This window comes from Rhinolophus ferrumequinum, chromosome 13, assembly GCF_004115265.2.
Source record: "Rhinolophus ferrumequinum isolate MPI-CBG mRhiFer1 chromosome 13, mRhiFer1_v1.p, whole genome shotgun sequence".
In the NCBI taxonomy this organism is placed as follows: Eukaryota; Metazoa; Chordata; class Mammalia; order Chiroptera; family Rhinolophidae; genus Rhinolophus; species Rhinolophus ferrumequinum.
The window spans coordinates 4,171,921-4,195,813 of record NC_046296.1 but is presented as its reverse complement, the minus strand read 5'-3'; the positions used below and the strand labels follow the sequence as shown (position 1 = coordinate 4,195,813).

The 23,893-nt window shown below is 42.1% G+C and overlaps 1 protein-coding gene across 2 annotated transcripts in view; it reads right to left on the bottom strand.

The window, feature by feature from the left end:
• AFF3 (ALF transcription elongation factor 3) overlaps positions 1 to 23,249 on the bottom strand; it is a 538,469-nt gene extending 515,220 nt beyond the window's left edge. For both annotated transcript variants that reach the window (XM_033124714.1, XM_033124718.1), the window contains exon 1: positions 23,141 to 23,249. The gene's annotated coding sequence lies outside the window, so the exon portion shown is untranslated. The remainder of the gene's footprint in view (positions 1 to 23,140) is intronic.
• Between the last annotated feature and the right edge of the window lie 644 nt (positions 23,250 to 23,893).

Sequence of the window (23,893 nt, the reverse complement as noted above, 5' to 3'; positions counted from 1 at the left end):
GGGCACTCTACTTGTGAATGAAAGCCCCAATGGCTATCAGAGTCATCTGGGGATCCCTCTATTCAGTGACATTGCAAACACTGGAGTACAGACCTGTATGCAAACTTCTTACAAGGAGATACTGCAACTTGGAGTAGGCTAGAGGCAGAGCATGAAGGAGGTGTCTGCTGGTTCCCCAGTCTCCAGGGTAGATCACAGCCAGCCTCTAGATGTGTGCTAAATTAGAAGCCTGATCCTCAGGCATCAGCTTTCAAAGTATGCAGATGGCTGCCTTCAGGGAAAGACTGGAAGATGGGTGATTTTCCCTGCTCCCTCTGGGCTGAGCCACAGGGTGGGTAGCCCTGGGGGGATAGTCACAGTGAGTACCATTAATAACTACTTCCTTGTTTGCTATAGCCTGTGGGTTTCATGGATGCAAGCCCCACCGGCTTTCTGAACTGGATGTTTTGAATGCCTGTCCATCAGATGGGAGTCTTAAAAGAAGAACTAAACACGGGTTCAAACCCTTCATTTCTCAGGAAGATGGGAGTTGAGAGTTCCCTCCTGATTGTGTGGCACTGTGACAGCGGCGGCGTTTATGGCAAGAGCCTGTCTCAGCCCTTCTTACCCATTTCAATGTGGGTATTTTCTTATTCACTTGATGTGTAGAATTTCTTTTATAGGTAATTGATCTGTGTATAATTGTACATTTGGTGTTTCAATGAGAGGAGAGAGGTTGTCTCCTGTGTTGCCACCTTGGTTGAACTCTCTATTTTACTTTTATTATTAAAGGATATTTTTGCTACGTTTAAGATTCTCAAGTTGACAGGCCCCACCCCCTCCCCAGCAATTTAAATTTATTTAAAGATATTATATCTTGTCTTTTGACTTCTATCATGTCTGTTGAAAAGTCAGTTGTCAATTATATTGTTGTTTCTGAGAAAGTGAAGCCTTTTTTTCTGATTGTTTTTAAGATTTTCATTTTTGTTTTTAGGTTTCAGTAGTTTTGCTATGATGTCCCTAGATGTAAATGTGTCTTTATCCTACTTGAGATGCATAGGGTTTCTTATCTGTGCTTGATAGCTTTCATTATTTTTGTTAAGTTTTTAGCCATTATCCCTTCAGTTCTGATTTTGACTCATTCTTTCATCTCCTTCTGAGACTCCAGTTTTATGCATGTTAGAATTTCTCACTGTCTTCTCTCTTTTACTACATCTTTTGATATTTTATGCTTCTTTCTGAATATTTTCTTCTAATGTATCTTCCAGTTAACTAATTCTTTCTTGAGCTATATGTAATCTATTGTTAAACCCATTCACTAAGTTCTGAATACAGAGTATTATGTTTTTTGGTTCTAGAATTGCCATTTGAGTTCTTTATGTAGTGTCTCACCTTTTGTTAAAATTCTCAATCTCATCTTTCTTCAATTTGGACATTGTAAGCATAGTTATTTTAAGTTTGTGTCTAATAACTCCTTTATCTGGAGCGTCTATGAGTATATTTCTACTGTCGTCTTTTCCTCCTGATGTTTCATTTTATATTGTTACCTCCTTATCCAGTTTTTTTATTATATGGTAAACATTGTATTTGCAAAATAATTTACAAAAATAATTTGAGGCTTAGGGTAATGTTACCCTTCTCCAGAGAAGTAAGGCTCTTAGAAGCATTAACAATTCAGGATTACCTTTATATAATTTTACAAATTGGGGTGATTTTAAACTAGGAATTTCAGTATATTTGGGGGGCATGTCTACTTTCAAGTCCCCATTTCTTTTAGGGTCAGTCCCAATGATGGGGATTCACTACGATCTGCTTTTCCTTTGTAGACTCTGACTTCCTCGTCATTACCTAAGCCTGAGAAGGTTGTCAACAGCTTGCATTAGCCTCTTGACCATTCCTCTAAACTGGGATGGGTCTCCGGGGAAAAGTGGTCCTAAACACTAGCATCACTTCCTGTAATCTCTGTCTTCTTCTGGAGCTTGGCTAAGAAACCATTCATTCATTCAGCTTTTAGATCTCTAATGCCTTTGTATTCTAATGATTCAAAAAAATTCTTTAGAAGAGCTGAATAGATATATAGAAAGTTTTATTTGGATTTGGGTAATTTTCTCTTCCAGGGATCTTCACAGAATGGCTGTCAACTATCCTGTGTATTGGTAAGACCACAGGATTTAGAGCCAGCAAATCTGGTTTAAATCCTTGTTTTGCTTCGATTAGCAGTGTGATTTTTGGCAACTTACTTAAACTTCAATTCCTACTTCTCTCAGTGGTAAAATATGATGATTATAGCTTCTTTGCTGACAAATAAATGGACTAATATTGCAAATACATAATACGATGTTGGCATACAGTGTAAGCACCCAACTATTCTTATTCAGTATGAACTATTTAAATACTTAATATCATCTGCCAAAGATTACTATTTGAGATTTGAAATGATTATAATTGTGGGATTTTTTTTTTCCCGGTGTTGTATTTCAGGCAGGAACTCTTAGGTCATGACTTTGGGGTCCTGGCAATACTTGCTTTGTAATTTTTCCATACCCAAAGTTTAGCAATGTTCATGCTGTAGAATTTAGGCACCCAGTGGAATAGTCCCTTGCATTCTGGGAGCAATCACAGACTCCAAGCAAGGAAAGTTCTGGCTTTGCCTACATGTAGCCTTAAAGCATACATCCGTGCAGAGATGTGTGAGACTCCCGGTTATGTGTCTCAGCTGCTACCATTGTCCCAATTGTTTTAATGTCTTTATTAAAGACCTCTTCACCCACAGGTGAGGCCAAAGGTGCATTAGGAAAAACAGCCCCATGATTACACTCAGGGGCCTCATTGTTACGCCCCACTTTAAACCACTTGGCCCTGTTTTACATCTAGAAGTTATCCCACTCTTCAGGAGACTCTTCCTGCCAGTGCCGCCTGTTGGGCACTTGAAAGCAGGTTCATTTAAACATCAATAACTAGAACTCTTCATTGACCTCATGCTGCTTAATTCCTAACCTAGTCTTGACCCCAGAGTCAAAACCGGGTAAAAAGTCAATAAAAGTAGCAAACAATGTTATGTTATTCTTGGCAGACTGTGCAAGACAATGAGAGGGTTTAACAATAATTAATTACGGCTTAATAGTTGCTAACAAGAATTGAGTGTTTACAATGTGGCAGGGAATGTACACACATGCTCTGATTTGATTCACATAACAACCAAATGAGGTAGGTACTATCATTACCCCTGTTTTACAGGGGGACTGTGGTTTATGGAGGCTAAGTACTTAACCTGAGGCCACAAACCAGCTACTAGGTTCATGCCAGCCATTCCCGGAGTCTGTGTGCTCTCCGTGTCAAATATTAGATTGAGAAACTCAGACTCTCAGTTTACTATGGAGGGAGCTGATGTGACATTTTCAAAGAACATCCGGCAAACTAATAGGTCTGTAGTTAGTCTACAGAAGTGCTCTGTTAAATGGGATAGGTTGTGCTCTTAAAAACTACCCTGATGAGAATAGAGCCTGAGGATCTAATTAAAACAAATAGGTTAGCAGACATCAAAAACAACCCCCCAGAACAGGGTGAGAAGAGTCTGAAAGCAAAGGGCTATCATTTGGTTGTGTAAGTGATAATGTTTAATAAATAATCCATAAAAGGAGTCATTAGCAGGTCTTGAGAAGAAGTTTCCTGGAGAAGCTTACAATTGAGAAAATGAAAGGTAACGCTCTTACAAGCCTGTGCAAAATTAACCTTCCAGTCTGAACTGGCCTATGTGTTTCCACAGGATCTCTGAGTAGACACATTTAGTGGGTACCCATGTTACAGAATTTACCCTGATTAAGGATTCTAACAGCCCAACCCAAGTCCTTCCACAGAAATCATTGCACCTGAGGATCTTTTATGAAGATGAAATGAACTTATAAGAATAAAATTTGGTAAATTACTTAGTAGTCCAGCTGCCTTGCCTACTTAGACAAGGTTTTGTTTCCTCCCTGTGAAAACTTATCCAACCATAAGCCTGAGGCCTGAAGGGTGAGGCCCACATTTACACACATAGTTCTGGTTACCCTCACTTATGCAAGGAGAGGAAATACATTTCCCCTTAACTTTTTAAGACAATTAAAATGTATCTTCAGAAGATTGTCATGAGATTGAGGAGTCTCTCACTTCACCTCAGCCTTTTAACCTAATCTGACCACTTTAAGTATGGATAGAAATAGATTCAGGGACTGCTAATGTCCAAGTTTAAGAGTGAAGGTGAAATGGTCCAAAACACCAATTCCGAAGTGATGGTGATGAAGGAGAGTGGTCATAGTCTACAGCAGTGGCTTTCTACAGTGACGATACATAAGTTAAGTTCCTGCTCTGTACTCTGCCAGTCAGCAATTCTGGATAAATGCCAGGCACACTAAGTACTCAATGAATTCTTATTGGGTGAATAAATTTATTTAGAAAGTGGCTGAGCTGCTCAAGGCTTTGAGCTGGATCTTAAGGGACGAAGTTGACCAGAGAAAGGATTAAGTTCAAATCAGAGTGGAAGGCAGATGCAAAGGGGTGAGGATGACTTTGAAGTTCTCATTCAGGCAGATGTATGGGCAGAGGTGCCAGAAACTAAACAAGATGGCGGACGGAGGATGTGTCAGTCAAATTAAGAGCACAGGCATGATATTTTGCCTCAAATTGAGAAAAGTCATGTTCAAGAGGCTTGTGCATCTTGATGAGTGCTATTGTCTAAAGTTGCCCTTCTCCATATTTACACAACTGGGATTCTCTTGTAACCTTTTTTATTGGTACATTTTGTGACTGTCCTAGAGCTCAAGTCTTTGCATATTTTCAATTTTGTTGTTTACCACAATGGAGTATTACTTACTAAAAATGGAGGGGATCACGAGAGAACTCCCCAAAAGCAGAAATTTTATTTCAAATGTTTTATCGTCATCTTCACGTAATTGGTAAGCTACCATTTTTCTTTTTCACAGTCTCACTAAAGCCTAATGTGTTTGTGTGTTAATATTTTGTAGATGAGGCAATCAAGACATTAAAATACAGCATCATTCAAGGAAAGGGGGTGAGGGGTTGCAAAATTAAGGTTACCCAACCCAAAGTAGTAAAGACTGAGTATGACTCTGGAATGAAAAGCTACATGACTGGGGGGGCATGGCTCAAGCGTGAGTAATTGAGATCATATCTCTAGGGAGCAGAAGAAAGCAAAATGTCTCTTCAATAAATGAAGTCAACGTCTCAAAATGTGAGTTTACTAAATTGAGCATTCCTCAAAATGTGCATTTCCCCAATTGTGAATCTGTTACAGAATCACAATGTGTATTAGCAGTGAAAGACCCTGAGAAGACCAGCAGCAAAAGGACGCTAACTTCATTTAACCCAGATCTCATCTTATTTGACCTTGGATTGCATTTTTCATGGAACATCTATTCCCTTATCCCAGGAAATGTGTGGGAAATGTTGAATTCAAAAACCGATGTTTAATCTCAGAGTGTCTGGCATATATTAGGTGATCAATACATGCCTGTTTTTGAAGTTTCAGAAGTAATCCTCTAGTAACAAATTTGTTATTTGTTGTCAGTTTTTTCTTAAAAACGTGGATTTCAAAAAAGGAGCCAAGACCTTTGGAATCATGAAAAAAATCTTAGAATTAGGAAGAATGTGGCTCCCTGAACATCTACTCAAAATAATTTAAAAAATTTCTACCATCTCATGACCTGCCCAATCCTGGGATAAATTATTCCTTCAAGTTCCATATCACATAGTTTCTCTGAAACTGATAATTCTGCTTAGATGCCTTCTGAGTGTGAGTGAAATTTAATTATCTCATTTTCTTTACTAGCAGAGAGTAATTGCTTAAAATACAAAAAAATGGCTTGTTACATGGGTAGAAAGGTGCAGAGTCCCTGGTGTACTGCTCAAGAAATGACCATCATAGTGGAAGCTTAAACTATATATTTTGTATATTTATTTTAAAATCGAGCTAATTTTTCATATAACTCTATTTTTCAATTTGTTTTGAAGTTTATTTGCCTTTGTGGAATGAGAATAAATGTGTTCATCAGGCAAACTGCATCTCAAATTTTGGCTCCATCACTTACTAGCCATCTAACCATAAGCAAGTCTCTGAGCTTCAGTTTCCTCTTTGTAAAATGGCAAGAATCCTTTTGGAGTACTAAAATAAACCTTCCTCATTTTAGCATTTAGAAATCTTCAGGATGATTGTTGCTCGCTGTCATCCTACTGTAAAGCAAAGCTTCCTAGCAGACACCCCACTCCATCCCACTCAGAGTTCTAAAGGACAGAGATCCAGCGAGGGAATAGACCTACTGACAATTAACACATGAGATGCCTATAGTCACGTAATCCTTCTCCCTTAAAAGGAAATGCAAAACTCGGGATCACTAGGCATACACGGACAACTGTCATGTGAAAAAGAAAAGACCAAAAGAAACAAAAACTGACCCAGAAAAAAAAGAGAGACAATTAGGGAACAGAAAACAACATTAAAGCACTCTAATAAATATGCCAGGGGAATTTTGGAGGAAGTATTATATCCTTCAAATTAGAACAAAAGGCTAAGAAAAAGAAACAATTAGAGAATAAAAGACAGTACTTACAGGTCAAGAAAAATAAGACTGGTTGAAAAACATTTTAATTAAAGAAGGGCTAGAACATAAATACAAAGATTCTCTCAACTCTCTCAAAATGTAGGGGAAAAAAGACAAAGGAATGGAAAACTATGAAAGTAAAGATCAGTCTAGAGACTAGAAGAGCAATCTAGGAGGTTTCACGAGCAGAGCTGGAGATGAAAAAAATAACAACAACAACAACAAAAAACTTGAAGAAAAAATGTCCAAAGCTGACGGACAAAATTCTTCAGAATTAGAAGAGCTTCCTGAGTGCCCAGAACAATTAATGAAGAGAGATCCATTCCTCAATACATCTTTGATGTGTCATAGTTTGATGTGTCACCAATGATAAGAAGTAACTTCCAAGCCTTTTATCCCAAGTCAGATATCAAGCAAGTATGAGGGCAGAATAATGCTTTTCAGACAGGAAGATCTCAGAAAATTTATCTCCTATACACCCTTTCCTTTAAAGATATTTGAAGATATACTCCAGAAAAAAACCAAAGAGTAGAATAAGGAGTTTGTGGATTCTAGGCTGTGGTTCTAATCCAGACTCCTATAGCAGTGGGAAAAATTTACAACAAATGCATATCATGTTTAGAGGGCAACCAGGACAGACTGGAGCAGAAGGACGGTGGGGAGATCAGTGATGGGGATCTCCAAGAGAAAAGGGACTTAATAGAGAAGACAAGTTTGGGAGAAATTAATCACAAAAGTGAATAATGCAAGAAAAGCAGCAGCATCCATTGGAAACTCTAGGGATCAGTGGTAAGGTGGAAGAATGTATAATGAAGGTAAAGGCATAATAAAACTACAATGTGGCAATATTGGAGGATAAAAACAAAGAGAAATTCCACTGAATCTTGCTGGGAACATCCTTCCTTGATTGGCTCGGGGGTTATGTCAGTCTCATTAAAAGGAACGTACTCTTAACACATGATTTAATCAGTCTATGGATGAATCATGGAGACTTGATTGCCACTTGGAAACCAAATGTAAAGAAAATGTTTATCTTATAAAGTGAGAAAGGGAAGGCAGAGAAAAGGGCAGGGGCATCGATAACTTTATCTTTTAAAGTAAGAACTAGATAGACTACCATCAAAAGTTAATGAAACTAGAAAGGCAGACTTAGTATAACACTTTCAATTACAAATATGAACATGGAAGAACAAAGGTAACAATACAGATGTCAGACACCAGAAGTGTCCAGGGTTCTGGTAGGAAAAGAGTTGTAGTGCTGAGCTAAATACCCAACTTTCCTACTGAGGAGTCTGTAAATAATATCTTTTATTGGTAAATTTAAAAAATAGTTATAAGCATGTTGTCTATACGGAGGCAAGAGCAGAAGAATTGAAAATGGAAACAACCTCTTAGAACGGGGACCCCGTCTGTCTCACTTGTTGGACACTGTACCCCTAGTGCTTAGTATGGCTCCTGGCACACTTGCTTGATAAACAGTGACTACAAAGAAGTTGACTCTGGAAAATTGTACTGGGAGTGGGGAGGGGAAGGGCCAGAGGCTGTCTCTTCCCAACATTGAATGGTTTCCAGATGAAAATATTAGTTTGATGAAAAAAATTATCATTGTGAGAGTACACAGAAGAATGGGGCATGCCATGGATAGTGGTGGTTTCCTTGAGGAAGTGACCAATAAGATGAAACCTGAAGGAGGAATCAGGCAGGTGAGGGAAGAGAACGTTCCAAGCCGAGGGAACACCTGGGAAGACTTCCGGTAGAAAAAACTTCAGGGACAGCGTAGGGTGTGTGTTGGGGGGGAAACTCCATGAGAGCCGGGGGAAGAAGGCAGGGGCCAAGTCTAAGAGGGCTTTGTAGGCCACACTCAGGATGCTGATGAACTTCCCAAGAAATGCGCCATGAGACCCACGGCTTGTCTGTACTTCATTACCATTCCTGCTCTGTGAGCGCACTGGGGACCAGAGTTTCCAGAGCACTCTGTTCTTGACTTCTCAGGAATGGACTGGACTTTTGGGTTGATTTTCAGTATCTAGTAACTTTGAGATACCAAAGAAGAAGAAAATACTACCTATTAGATAACTGAGTAGAGTATGGTCAACTTGTTGCATACACTGAGTACTTAAGGCAGAAGCTGAATGAGACAGACTGAGAATATTGGGGACAATGGCTGGATTTCCTCATTGGGGCTTGTCAGGAAGTTGTGATGCCATTTTAGCAGAGAGGCAGAAAAACACTATCAGGGCAAGTTAGGCATCGGTGGCAAAGCATGTTCTAGTCCAGAAGCCAGAGGAGTGTTTCCTGGGCTCTCAGGAACAGGGGACTGGGCCAGATGCCAGCCATCACTGGAAAGATGTGGGTTCTACCCTGGAGAAGTGCCTGTTCTTAGAAGACAGAAAGAGACGTGGATGAGCCCAGATCCAGATTCTCTCAGAGCACAAAGGCTGCACGGGGATTAGGCCTGGTGCTCTGGGAAGCCGAACAAACTCTTCCAATCCACCAGGGTCCTTGTTAGTGCATCGAAACAGTAATTTAGTCAATGATGAGAGTTCGTGTCGCTTTCGAAGGCACTTAACTTCCTCCCATGATGTTGGTTGCACACCAGGGGAATCCAGCTCACTAATCTTTAACACTTGTCATAATTATTTTTCCTTCAATAATACTATTTCCCCCCTGAGAAACCCAAAATTATTACATAAGGAATATAGAAATAGAAGTGTGTGATATTTTTTAATAAAATGTAGTCAGTGGCCCCAGGGAATTTTTCTTGCAAAAGCCTCTCAAATCAATTATATTTTTTCATTTCTAGTTCCAATAATTGCGTATTTTATTTCTATATTTATTTAAGTTCTTTCAAAATGAAAAGGTGGAGTTGTGTTGACACACTGAGAAAGGAGGGTATTATTAATTAAAGTTGTTTAAAGCCTGGGATGAAAACAGTGCTGACGCATATCAATTTGCTTCAGTGAGCCGTCAGGCCGCTGTGTGAGGTTACAGGAATATTGCTCGCAACTCTGGGCGCTGGCCCCCGAGTGCATCATCCCCTCCTCTCCGGGAGGTAGGTCTGCAATCACAGCTCATCCATTCGGAGAAAAAGTAAATGATGCACCCAGGTGTTTAGGACCTGTCACTCAACTCTTTAGAAGATACAGGACTGCTGACCTGCATTTGTCATATTTTAATCAGACTGTTCAGTCCTGCTCCCTCCCTCTGTCACTTCAGAGGGGTGCTCCTTGTCATTTACTTCCACTGTCTCCTCTGAGTCTAACAGCTCTGCTGTGACATGGTTGGAGTGGCGATGGTGGGGTTCTTCCCCTTTAATACGTAAGGAGCACCAGGTTTGGAAAGGTTGAGGACACTTGCCCAGGGTCACATGACTGCTGGGTGGCAAAGCCAGACCAGACTGGGGGGCTTTCGATCCCATGCCTTACTCTGCCTGCCCTCTGAGCTTCCACCATTCCTCCACAGCCCTGCTACACAGTGCTCTGGGTGCCTGAGTCAGCAAGGCCTGAGGAAAGAACAGCCCAAGGAGATTCCTGCTTCCAACTAGAGCCTGAGGATGGCGTACCTCTCCCTCTTGTGCAGGAGTCAGTATTAGTCAGAAAACAATGAACCGCAGATCTCTGACCCTCTCTTACTAGTTCCCTTTCTCAGCTGGGGGCCCCTTCATAATAGGCACAGACAATACCACCTCTAGTGTTTCTTTCTCTATCTCCACCCTGCCCCCCCCTTCCTCCCACCAGCTTTCTTCCCTCCCTCCCTCCCTCCCTCATCCATTCTCATAGGGAAAGCTCTCAAGAGACTTCTGATGTTTTCTTGTGGTTGGTTAAGGATGACCAGAGTGACCCACTCAAAGAAGGTTAATTTCAGAGTTCAATCAATGAGTTTTCCAGAGGCTGCTTCTTTTAAACCATGCCACTGGAGACTAGTAAACGTTGGTTATTATTATTTGGCCCAGAGGATACACTGCATACAGAGAATTATGATCTGTTTGCCTAAGTCAATCTCATAGTCTTTTATTTACTCATTGTGACATCAGAAGGCAAAATGGGAAACAGAGGTCGAAATTACAAAGAAAGTGGTTAGGGTTTGAAATGAAGGACTTTCAAGCAATGGGAACTCTTTGAAAAAAGAATGGCCACATCAGGGGCCGTGAGATTTCTGTTGCCAGAGATGGTGAAACAGAACCGATGACTACTTAATCAAACTATGCTGGATGAGAAGAGAAAGGTTAGAACAGATGACCTCTAAGGTCTCAACGCTGAGATTTTTAATTTGTTTATCCTTCCTACGAACACGTTTCTGGAGTTCAGAGAGAGGGAGCTGGGTCAGAGGTCAGGGCAATGGTCAGGCACCTCCAGTCCGTCTGTCACCTTTGCTAACCTAAGCTGCTCAGCCACTACATTCAGGCTGAGGACAGCAGTGGGGTACAGCACAGGTCCACAGCTTACAGAACACAGGTCAGACTCTCCATGATTTCAGCTGCAAACTTAACAGAAGCAACCACTTAACTAAACCAAGGGGCTTATTTTGATGAGATTCTGAAGCAGGAATCCCTAATAATTTCCTCCCTGCCCCCCAGAATCACAGGAAAATGTGGCAGGGATATCATCATATCATTTTAACGTGTACCCACTTGCCAATTACTCTGGATTGATGCTTACCTGTGTAAAACATCAACTGAACATAAACTCCGCATCATATATTTGACACTTTATTCAAGATCAAAAAAGATTGGCTATTTAGGCAAAAGCATCAGCCTCGTAGTTTTCCTCACAGACGTGCAGTAACTACACACACACCCACCCCCCACCCCCCCACACACACACAAAGTTCACATTATGAGGAAGTAATGGTCAGGCAGTTCCAAAGGGCAGTTTACTCTCCAGGAAACAACAGGCCCTGTCCTACATGCACACTCTTCCAGGTTATTCAAAGCCATTTAGAAAATTACTGTTTTGGTTCACAAAATGCTCCACCAATCTGAAGAATTACCCCTTTTCCCCAAATGGCTAATTTACTCATTCTTTGAGTAATTGGCATGTTAAAGTTGATGTGGGTCCAGTGTCTGAATAATAAAAAATAGCTACTTTCTACCGAGTGTTTAGTATGTTCCTGGCACTCTGAATACGTTACATACAACCTCATTAAGTTCTCACAACAACCTGGATGTATTGTTCTCCTTATTTTCACCAAAGAGTAAACTGAAACTCACAGAGAAAAGTAATTTACCCCTGGTCATACAGCTCTAGTGTCTAGCGCACAGGAAGTGCTGGATAAATGATCATTAATATTATTTTATACTAGGAGGCACAGCTGGGATTTGAGTCGAGGTCTCACACACATCAAAGCCTTTACATATGGCATCTATATTGTTCTGCCTCCTACAACATGCACTGTCCACAAGAAGGAGGTATGTCATGGCCAGGTGTCACTCACAGGGATCCTTGTCTTAAAAGAGGCCACATATCACACTTTCAGTCACTCCCTATTAGTTCAGAGCATGTACCATGTAAAACAGAATGATTAAGACAGTAGTCACCTCCAAACTTGGGTGGGGGAAGCACAAAGAAATTTCTAGAAGTTTCTAGAAGCTCATCAATACATCCAGGGTTAAGGGAATCTATGGCTAGATTCTCAGTTTGCAGATATCATTCTTCCTAAAAGTGATGTGCCCAAGATTGCTCTCTAGGCAATGCTCCATGCCAGCTCTCCATTCCCACCTCCCCCGCACCACGGATCTCTGCCACGCCAGACACTCCCGTCACCTGCATAAGACACTGGCTCCAAAGGGTGCAGCCCTGTGGGCACAGGGCTTGGTGAGATGCTGGTGCCTTTGTGAGAATGAGAGAAAAAGGTGTCTTTTCCTCCTGGCGTATGGAGTGTGGGCTGGACTGGAGTTCGTTCCCATTTACTCAGCAGCATGCCCCTGTGCAGGTCTCCGCCTACACAAATCTTACCACAGTGCTGAGCGTGTTCGCTACTGGATATGAAACCCCGTGCACCAAAGAGGCAGTTTCCAATCTCAGTTGAGACGACAGAAGGACATTTGCCAGCTGAGAAGGTTAATCACTCACTGTTTATTTCTAAACAGAGATTGTCAAGCATCTCCTAAACTACGAAAAGATAATTGCAGGCCATCCAACAATAAAGATTGAATAATAGACTCATAAAATGAATGGCCAGAAATTCCACAGCAACATTTTCGGCCCAGAGTTTCTCTGGCCCCAGATTGTAAACTTGCTATTTGAAAAACAAAATGATGGGTTCAGCATTTCGGTCCCTGTCCCCTTAAGAACAGGCAGTGTACTGCTTAGTGGAAACCCAGACCCCAGGGCCATATGTCATGATTCCTCCTCCAGCTAAGGAAGTGCTGGCTCCGGCTCAGTGTGGCACAGGGCGCTTCTTCCTCAGACCCGAAACCACTCGAATAAGGGGGATTTTCAGGTTGGTATTACTGATACACTACACATGCAGTTTTCCTGGGAGAGGCTGCTTTTTAAAACAGATTTCTTGAGAAATCCAGGGCTCCAGTGGCACCTTCTCTTCATATTTATAAGTCAAGGGGGGAAGAAAGCAGAGTGCTTGCCTCTAAAGTGGGCACCATGCGCATGTGCGGGAATGAAGGAAACAATGAATGAAATAATGAATAAACTTTAAACGCCAATGGATACTAAGCACCCACTATCTGCCAGACACTGTTCTAAGAAAGGCACACATATTCGCTCCATGAATCCACATGACAACCCATTTCCAGAACTGACTAGCTTGCCCACCACACAGCTGGTGGGATTTTTACTTCCAAATGCTTAGGAGGCATTTGTATTTTTTCGCCCCTGAATTTTTTTGACAGAGCTCTTTATATATTAGGAATAGCATGTGCTCATTATATAGTGAAGTCGTTTTCCAAGTTTTCTGCTTTCTTTTTATTCTTTTTTTTTTTTTATGGTGTTTCCGACAGAGTCAAATCTACCTTTATTTTCACCTCTACTTCTTTTATTTAGAACCAGGCTTACAAAACGCTTTCTCACTCCAAGATTATTTCATCTTTACCCGAACTTTCTCTAGTAAATTTCAAGCTTTATTATAATACATTAAAATCTTTCTGGAACTTACTTTGGTTTAATGTACTAGGTACGCATCTGATTTTATTCTCCTCCCCCACATACCCAACAGTTAGGAACTATGCCAGTGTCATTTATTGAAAAGTTACTCATCCAATCGTTCATTTATTCAACAAATATTTATCCAGAACCTACAGCGAGCAGGCATTTTTCTAGGGGATACAGCAGGGAGCTTACATTCTAATAGGAAGAGTCAGATTATGCCAACTATATATGCCATGCAGTGGACTAGGAAGGGCGGGAATGGCCTTACACACGGTGCTCAGGGGAGTTCTCTCTGAAATGGTGACATTTGGGTCGAGACCTGAAGGAAGTGAGAAGTGGCAAGGGCACTCCAGGCAGAGGGCACGGCAGGCGCTGGGCCATGAGGTGGGATGTTTGGTGTGTTCAAAGAAAGGCGAAGGGGCCTCTTCAGCAGAAGCACTACCACAAATGAGGGGAGAGGGCAGTGGGAGGAAGCAGAGGGGTGGCAGGAGCCAGATCATGTAGCCTCTGATAGGTCATGGTAAGGACTTTGGATTCTGGTGCTGGGTGCGTGTCGTGGGTGACATTTCCCAAAGACGGCCACAACAATATCCCGTGTGCACTTTGCAATATGACACTGCCATGCCCCGATCAGGAGACAGAGTCCATCTCTTGACCTCACTGAATCTGGGCAGGCCTAGTGACTGCTTTGGACAATAAATTATGGCAGAAAAGATGCTATGCCAGTTGGGAGAGTAGCCCTTAATCAGTCTGGCAGCTTCTTCCTCCTGCCTCTTAGAAGACAGCCATAATGGAAAAGGTGCCCATACCCCGAGAATGCCACTCTGAGAAGGCCAAGCCACCTGAAGCGCCCTGGAGCATAAGATGCCACGAGGAGAGAGAGAAGCCAAGGAGCCACAGGCACCAGATATGTGAGTGAAGAAGCCATCTTGGCAGGGGATCCTGCAGCCCAGCCAACACCAAACTGCTCAGACTCCTGACCTGTGTTATCTTGAACAAAATGGAAAGGTTGTTTTGAGCCACCATGCTTGGGGGTAGTTGGTTATGCAGCAATAGATAAGTGGAACAGTGAGGTACAAAGCCCCTGGAGGGTTCTGAGCAAGTGTATGATTTCAGTTTTACAGCAATTCCTCTGGGTCTGTGCTGAGGACAGAATGCGGAAGGGAGAGTGTGGAAAAGAGACCCGTTCACAGAGCAGGTAAGAGACAGGGAGGTGGAAGCGGAAATGGTGGGAAGGGATTCAATTCTAGATCTATTTCAGAGGTCACATGGGATCAGATGGGATCTGCTGATGGATAAGATGTGGGATATGAAAGAAGGGAGTGAGAGATGGCTTCAGATTGCTGGCCTGACACTGAACAAGGAAGGGGACCTTTACTGCCATGTGAGAAAGCTGCAGGAGGAGCAGGGTTGGAGCTAGGGACATCAGGAATTCTGCTTTGGACATGTTAAGGTTATGAGGCCGAACACACATTCAAGTGCACATGCTGAGTGTTGTTGGACAGCTGGTGCCTGGGCAGAAAAAAGGGCCCAGGCTGGGACATAGAAGTCTGCGCCTTGCTGGTGTTTCCACGGTCATGTTGGACCAGGCCCTATGGGGAGTGAATATAGATGGAGAAGTTGGAGGACTAAATCCTGGGCACTCCATTATATAGAGATGTGGAAGAATTGGAGAAGGAACCTGAAAAGGAGGCTGAGGACAAGTAGCCAGTGAGACAGGACGAGAAGTAAGAGAACAACGTGAGAACGATGTTCGGGCGGGGGGGGGATCCAATAATGAAGGAATAAATTACTGTGTCAGAGCTGCTGAAGAACCACGTTGATGAAGACTGACCATTCTTATATTACTGAGCTCATCCCTGACATCACCGACTTGAAAAGGTGATTTTTATCACATGTTAAATTTGCACACGAGTGAGAGCGTGTGCATGCGGCCGTTCTCTCCTCTCCCCGTTGATCTGTTTATCTACCCGGAGCCGAAAGACCGCTGAAACTTTCACACATGACCAGGCAAGCACCTTGCCTGCCCCCCACCTTTTCTTCCTTTTTCCAAAAAATGTCTTGGTTGTTCTAATCCCCAGGAATTTTATCAAGTCCCCTTCCTCCCAAAATGCATAGGAAAGTTTAATATATATATATATATATATATATATATATATATATGATTTGCATACAAATTGGTTTGGTGAGTGTTAATATTGAGTCTGCTTATCTACTCTCCACATGGTATGTGTTTCCATTTATGTGTTTTACATCCCTAAGTAGATTGTTTTAATATATAGGTCCTGTGTGTTTTCTCTTAAGATATTTTCTAGGTATTTAAATTGCAGTGGCTTTTGTGAATTACAGGTAACCCCCGTATAACACGGTTGTTAGGTTCCTTAAAAATGTCGTGTTATGCGAATCTGTGTTATACGAAGCAAAGAACTAGTACAAAAAAGGTGATCAGGTTCCAAAAATTTTAAAAACACTATTATATTTATAATTAAGAGAAATATCTTTATTAATGCAATTTTCACCAAAAGCATAACATATTAATATGTATTAAATAATGTTTTCTTCGTCATCATTACTAAGCACCATTAACGAAAGGCATTTTCTTTTTGACAAGATATCTTCATCCTCTGAACTTTCTTCAGCATTATCTTGATTTCTATTCTGTATTTTTTGCAAAAAATCTGTTATTTTTAGATTGTTTGCTTTTAGCTGAGAGATCTTTATAAATTTCGTTATATGGTGCTAAGCACTTGTGATGATCTCTCTTGAACTTTGCACTTCTTTGAGTGGAAGGATCTTCATTAGGAAATATAGCTCCAACTCTTTGGCTAAGTCTAGGCCTTTCTTTACGCTTTTCAGAGTCACGTGTTTAACTTCTTCATTTTCACCTGTGCTATCGTCCTCTGAATTATCTTGGCATAGTAATGTTATGCGGTCTTTTGATGCTTTAAAACCTGATGCAACTTTTTCATTTTTTGAAATAAATGTTCTCTTGGGCTTTTTTTTCCACCAATGGCTGGTCTCGTCAGCATTAAAAACCTGATGTCTTGAATATCCACACTGTTCAATAATTTCTTGCAATTCCTTTAGATAAATTTTGGCAGCTTCTTTATCAGTTGACGCACTTTCTCTTTGTATTTTTAGGTTTTGTAATGAAAAACGTTTTCTAAAATGGTCAAACCACCCTTTGCTAGCAACAAAGTCAGGGTTAACAGCAGATTCTCCATTTTCCTTTAAGTAATTGTAGATTTTTAAAGCTTTATGTTTAATAACATTGGTGTCCTGTGGAATCCATTTTTTTGAACAGTCATCGTTCCAAATACTAAGGGCTTTTTCCATCTTCTCAATTATTGGTGCTCTGGGATGAGATGTTATATTTGCAGAGATAGAACAACCAGCAGCAATGGAAGCTCTAATTTTATGTTCATTTTTCTGTTTAGTCCGGATTGTTACTTCATTTAAATCCAAGGTTTTTGCAACATATGATACTTTTCCCTTCTTTTCGAGCTGATCCAAAAATCTGTAATTTTTGTTCTAGCGAGATGAAATGCCTTTTAAGAGCTATTTTTTTTATTTCCACCAGACATAGTTCAGGGCTACAAATTAACTCACAAAAATGAAAAACATAATTACCATTTCTTTAAAAAAGGTTGAATAGCATTCACCCGAAAAATTTTAATCTATGTATAATGAAGTAAAAAGAAAAATACAAAGTTTTAAAATGTATGTACTTAATACTCCACAACCAAAATGGATTTAAAATTCTAATAAATTTTAAAATTCTGTAGTCAAATCCAATACGACATCCAAGCTCAAATGAAAAATTTCAAATGAGATATCTTTTGCTCTTAAAAGCTTTTATTATGTTCCATGTTATTCGGGGATTTTCCTAATTTCGAATGAGATATCTTTTGCTCTTAAAAGCGCTTATTACTCTCCGTGTTGTTTGGGGATTTCTCTAATTCTCAAACCGTGTTAGAGTGAAACCGTGTTCTAGGATGCCGTGTTGTACAAGGGTTTCCCCCAATTCTTGAACCGTGTTAGAGCGAAACCGTGTTATAGAAGTGCCGTGTTATACAGCGGTTACCTGTACATCCCTTTTCCCCATTGTATTTTCTTACTGGCTATTTTTGCTGTAAGAAATCTATTTCTGTATAAAGAATTCTCTGATTGTTTCTAATTATTTCAGGTAATGCAAACAGATTTCAACACCTTTGTTATTTTCATGGGCATGAGATCTCAAAGCTGTGGAATAATATAGCCAGAGTATAAAGCTGTCCTAATTTCTGCTGATAAAATCTTTCCTAGTTTGGAGAATAGGGTTTAATATGTCAGTATTTCAAAGTGTTCCCCAAAGAACTCCATGATTTCTAGGTGCTCTGGGAATGATTGTAGCCACACATCTCAAATTGTCCCAGTTATTCCCAATTTCAAATATTTTTTCCCTTTGTTAACCCATGAGTCAGACCATATGTCCTTTGATCTTTGCTTCAAAAAATATTGTCACGGTATTTAGAAACAGGGACAGCCCAGACAAAGTTATAACATATGGGATGTTTTTCCTCTGAGCCCCTAACTTTCCCCTCAGCATTCTTCCTGCTTATGTGGTGCCTGGAGCGCGTGCGCACACACACACACACACACACACACGTGCATGCACACACACTTGCACATATACTCACACGCAGTGGTGTCCTGGAAGAAAGGGATTTCACTCCAATAATACCACATGTGCATCCACTGTGCAGGCTGGGACAGTCTTACCCTGAGGCTGCATAGTGTGGGCGCTCTTAGAGATGGGCAGGCTGCATTTGAACCCCACACCTAATGGCAGGCACTCGGCCCGGTCACTTAACCTCTTAGAGACTCTGTTCTCCATATGTAAAAAAAGTGTGTAATGTCTACATTGCAGGGCTGCTGTGGGGACTCAGAAAATGACTGTTAAATGTTGGACCTAGTAGGAGCTGGAGAAACAGAACTTGTTACATTCATTTAGAAGGGAGCTCCATAGTATTGCTCAGGTCTTTAAGAAAATCCCTTGGTCTCATATCTACTCCCAGCTGTAGAAGCCAAGTGACCAGAATGAGACTGTGGGAAGCAGGGGTGTCTCAGCCTAATTCTCCCTGGTGTACACCTGTCTGTACAGACAAACCGCCAATGGCTGACCTCTCCAACTAACCAGCCTCCACTCAGAGACTGCCGTGCAGTAGCCATCTGTCATTTTTTTCCCTGCCACATCCCAACCATCCATCCTTCCTTATTACCACTTCAGTCTTGTTTTGGGGATGCCTCCCTTTGCGTAGCTTTGAAGTCAAACGGATGGACCTGACTGTTCCCCGGGGGCAGGCATGAGACCTACATGCGGGGCATCGCTCTCTCCCTTCTTGCTAGGATTCTGTATTTTACATAAGTGATGCTCCAATGTGGGGACAACTGAGGTCGTGTCTGTTAGAGTGGTGGCCACGTTATGTGGCCCAGGCTGTGCCCACGTTTCCATTACTGTGGTTTTTAATGGTGTTCTTACCGGTTCTGGCTGCCTGAGCTTCAGACTACCCCCTCCCCTTGCTGCTCTACGTCAAGCCTGTTCAGGCCCAAAATTGTTCCAAAAGACCGCCTTTTTGAGCACAACTCAATTTGGTGTCTCTCTCTTCTACAGGAGCACTGTCTGATACAGCCTGATTCCAAGAGGAAAATAAGAAAAGAGACTCATCCCACTGAACAAGAATTCTGTCTTTCGTTGGTCAACATCCGGCGCCTGGAAGAAAGGTGAAATCGTAACAACCCATGAGCCAACAGGACATGATGAGTGAGTTAAAGTTATGCACCATCACATTAGAGGGGATTTCGGAACAGAGTGCCTTTCAGTTTGCAAATTTATCATGAAAGGGGACAAGAGGCTGGCGGGGTGGAAAAGGGTTAGCGAGTATCAACTTATACAACTACCCGCTCCAACAAAGGCTCTCTGTGCTTTTGGGAGAACTTAAAACAATTCCGTTTTTGAGGATGGGGAAAAGTGTTTCCTCTGTACTTTCTCTCTTCGTTATCCATTGTCCCCGCACTGCCCCTTGTTTTCAAGCTGCCACAAAGCATTTCACTTGTTATCTGACTATCACCCCACTTAACATGCTCCGTGGTCTGCTGGCTGATGGTCGTTTAAGCAGGATCTAATTGGTAACATACTGTCGACTGAATTAAGTGCCATGTGATAGAGATTTAAACCATGGTAATTTTTCCATAAAGAAAAATCTGTCAACAGGCTAGAGCAGAGGAACAGCAATAAATCAAATTGTCATGTTTATTAGTTATTGCAGGAGTCTAGTTGTCTTGTATTCATTATAAACCCCCCCCCTGTTTTTAGCACCGATAAATGCTATAAAGAGAAATATTTGTGCAAGGTGCTTTTTAATGGTTTGTATCTGTACGTGAATACCTGATTGTATTTTAATCATGAGAAAAATGGTGCTACTTTACTTTAAAAGGAACATTTATTTTGGCTGTTTTCTGGATGAGGGATAATGTGTCTAGCTTTTTGCAAAGCTGTGTTTTAAAACGCTGGGAATCAATTCACTAATAATCACAGAAAAGCAAACAAAAATGAAAACGATATTAATACCATTTGCTTATCAGGTTTGCGAAATTAAAAGACCTGATAGAATGATTGCACTAAAGGATCTGTAGAACACTCGTTGCAGTTTGATTTGGAATATTAAAAAAATGGAAATAAATTAATTTTCCATATATGGGACTGGTTAAACAGATTATGGAATGTCATTACCAGAGAGTGCAAAGCAGCCATTTCAAGAATAAGTGAAATCATATTTAATGACATATCATTAAGAACCAACATCATTTGTCCTTTTCCTTTTCTTTTAACTTGCCTTTACTGAAAGTTACTTTCACCCTTATTTTTTACGTGAATCGGAAATATACAGAGGGTGCCAAAAAAATGTATACACATTTTAAGAAAGGAAAAAAAAGTCACCCCAATAAATTAAAAAAATAAATAAATAAAAAGAAAGGTAAAAAACTGTATTAAAATAGTAATACTCAATGTGTACTAATAACAAAAGATGACTACAAGGCATGTGTATACATGTTTTTGGCACCCCTAGTATAACAGAACTTTACACAGGTAGCCTCACTGGAATCTCATAAAACCCTGTGAACTATGTAGGATGGGTTATTATACCCAGTTCACAGATAAAGAAAGTGAATGTGGCAGATAAGGCGACTTACTGGAGGAGTCCCACATCTGTCAGCCTCAGGAGGCGGGATGCAAGCCTAGGGGTTCTTCCCCAGAACCGCAGTTAGAACAAAGGGTCTAGAACTCAGAGGCCAGCATCCAGCTCCACAGCACACGTTTAACTCTTAGTGTGACTTTGAACTTATTTCTTAATTCTCAGGGACTTCCTTAAATTCTCGGCTTCCTCATCAGCCGTGTTTCACTACCACTTAACTCGTATTGTAGAGGCGATATATGAGGCTAGGAGCAGAGTCTGGAGACAGTCGGATCCCAACTCGGCCATCCCCCAACTCTACAGTCTCCGGCCAGCGATCAACCTTTCCTCTAAAACTCTCACAATCATACGGGAATCTGCTACAATGATGTGACAGAAGGTATGTAACACAAAAGCACATGCTTTACACAGGAGAGGCACTAAACGTGTCATTTCCTATCGCCTGGATGCCACAGTTACATGTACCTACTTTCTAGGCTGCTGTGCACGTGGACGTTGGCAGTGTGTAAGAGCTCGGAGTTCCAGCGCTGGCTCCTATCCAGAGCGGGACTCCAGGGAGGCACCCCGGGCTCCTTTCCCAGCCTCCTGCTCACCACACATGTCTCTGAGGGCAAGGACCCTGCGTGTTGGTGTCGCTGCTCTGACTTCTCATGGGTCTCCTTCTACGCCCACTTGCACGTTCCCACCTCCCGCCTTCAATCTTTCCTACCCTCCTGCCACTTCACTTCAAGTCTGGCAGTTCAATTGCACAAAAGGTGCTGACAACAGCAATAGTAACAACAATAATACAATGGCCACTAACCCTCACCGAGCCCTTTAAATGTAACAGAGACTTTTCTAGGCACTTTATATGTATTACCTCACCTAATCCTATTGAAGAGGCAGAGACTATTAGGGTACCCACTGCACAGATGCAGAGAGGTGGAGGGACTTGCCAAAGCCACGGTGCATGCAAGAGTTGGGACTTGAACCCACATGTCTAGCGAAGGAGCAATATATGTATTTCCCATTTAAAAAATGCAAACTAAATAAAAATATGCACGACACAACTGAACACTGAGTGCACGGAACGTCCAGAGCAAGGAAACAGCAGCTGACAGACACAAAACCGAAACCTTAGAACAGGGAGTGTTCGTGTTACTTTCCCTGGAATAATCTCACTTGAGCAGCGAGAAGGGAAACCCTGACAGCCCTAAGTAAGGTAGGGTGGCCTTCCTCAGCTTTGCACCAAGGGCACATGCTTTGGATAAAAGCAGACACCACAATTTTTTTTTTAATTGATTATTTGGTGCATAGAGCCAAGACTCAAAGAATGAACTGACTGCCTTCTTTGTTGTTGTGGGTACTGGTTAACATTTGGCCTTTAGCTGTTCTCATTGCAAGATCAGGTGTCAGACTGAACAGTCTTCATCTCGTGGAACTTTCAACCCTTTGAATGAAAGGGATTATGAAATGCGTATCTAGATATGATTTCTCCTTTATGGATGTAAGACTTGAATAGCAAGGAATTCATATGTTAGGAAACAAATTCTTGGTCACACCTCTAGTTCTCCGGCTTCACAAACATGGTGACAATTGCTATACTGTATTACATGATACATGCGCTTATATGTGTGTGTATATATGTGTGTGTGTGTGTGTGTGTGTGTGCGCACATGCATACATGCACATATGGTGTTTCCCCGAAAGACCTAGAAAGACGCATTAGAGCTGATTGTCCGGCTAGGTCTTACTTTCGGGGACACACGGTGCACAACGTGCTAAGGACTACAGAGATGGCACAGTTAGCCCCTGGTGGTGAGGAGGTCTACCAGAAGGCTGGAATCACTCACTGGCGCAGTGCACCGGAGGCCAGTCTGTGGCCGTGTCACGGGTTCTTTCAGAGGTGTAGATCATGCCCTAAATGAGGTTCAGACACACTTTCCTAAGGCCCACAGGCCCAGCTACCATCCTATATGTGTGCAAGCATGTGCACACCTGGCTGGTGTGTTTCTTTCATGCTGCACCCACATGAGTTCCGGGACTATTCTGATCACATTCCAAGGCCCTCTCCCCAGTCTGCCCAGCTGTTCACCCAAGGCTGGATTATCCCCACCACGCAGGCTGCAGTGCTCCATGCTGCCCAGCCCCGAGGAGCACGGGCCGGGCCGGGCTACTCCAAGTGCCCCCTGCAGGGTTACTTTTTTTCCACCCAAGGCAGCCCAGATGCTCTCTGGCTTCATCTTACCTCTCAGCTCACACGCTCCTTTTCTCTCTCTCCCAAATAAGTCGTTCAGCTTCTTCCTTCTGAGGCTGAGTGTGGTGCTCCCTTCTCACTGGCAGCTTTCTGAATGGCACTTTCTGCATAAACAGGAAGAGCACGTGTGGTCACAACTCAAGTGTGCAGGTGTTGATAGAGGATGTGAAAGTGTGGAGGCGAGTGACTAAACCAGCCCATGGCATTTCCCCATGAGACACCTACTCGGCCTCCTCTTACCCACTGCAGGGCCAGGTCTACCAGAAGGCTGGATTCAGGAACCCGGACCCCACGCCAGGGCCCACCTGACACAAACCAGAAGAATGTGGTCATGGAGGCCGAGGGACAAGTTCTCTACTGCTCTGCCTCTCCCTCACTCTATACAGACTCCTGAAAAGAATCCCTTTAAAGATATTCTTATTATCAGGTATGCTGATTTAAATGGCTTCCTTCACTTGACCAAATCCCAGCTTGTTCCTTACACTGCCTAGACATCCAAGAGACCAGAACCAAAAGCCTAATTCTCCTCTGTACGGCAATGCCTTCTAGAACTTTCTAGGACAGAGATGCATCAGGAGAGGTGAAAGAGCATTAGATGGGGAATCAGATGAACCCAGGCTGCTCTGTTGGAAGGGTTCCCACTCCTACTCACTAGTCAGCCCACAGCAGCAGGGCTCCTTGTCCCCACATCCTTCCCTGCCACCCATTGTCTCTGGAACTGCTTTCACCAAGGTCACCAGGGAG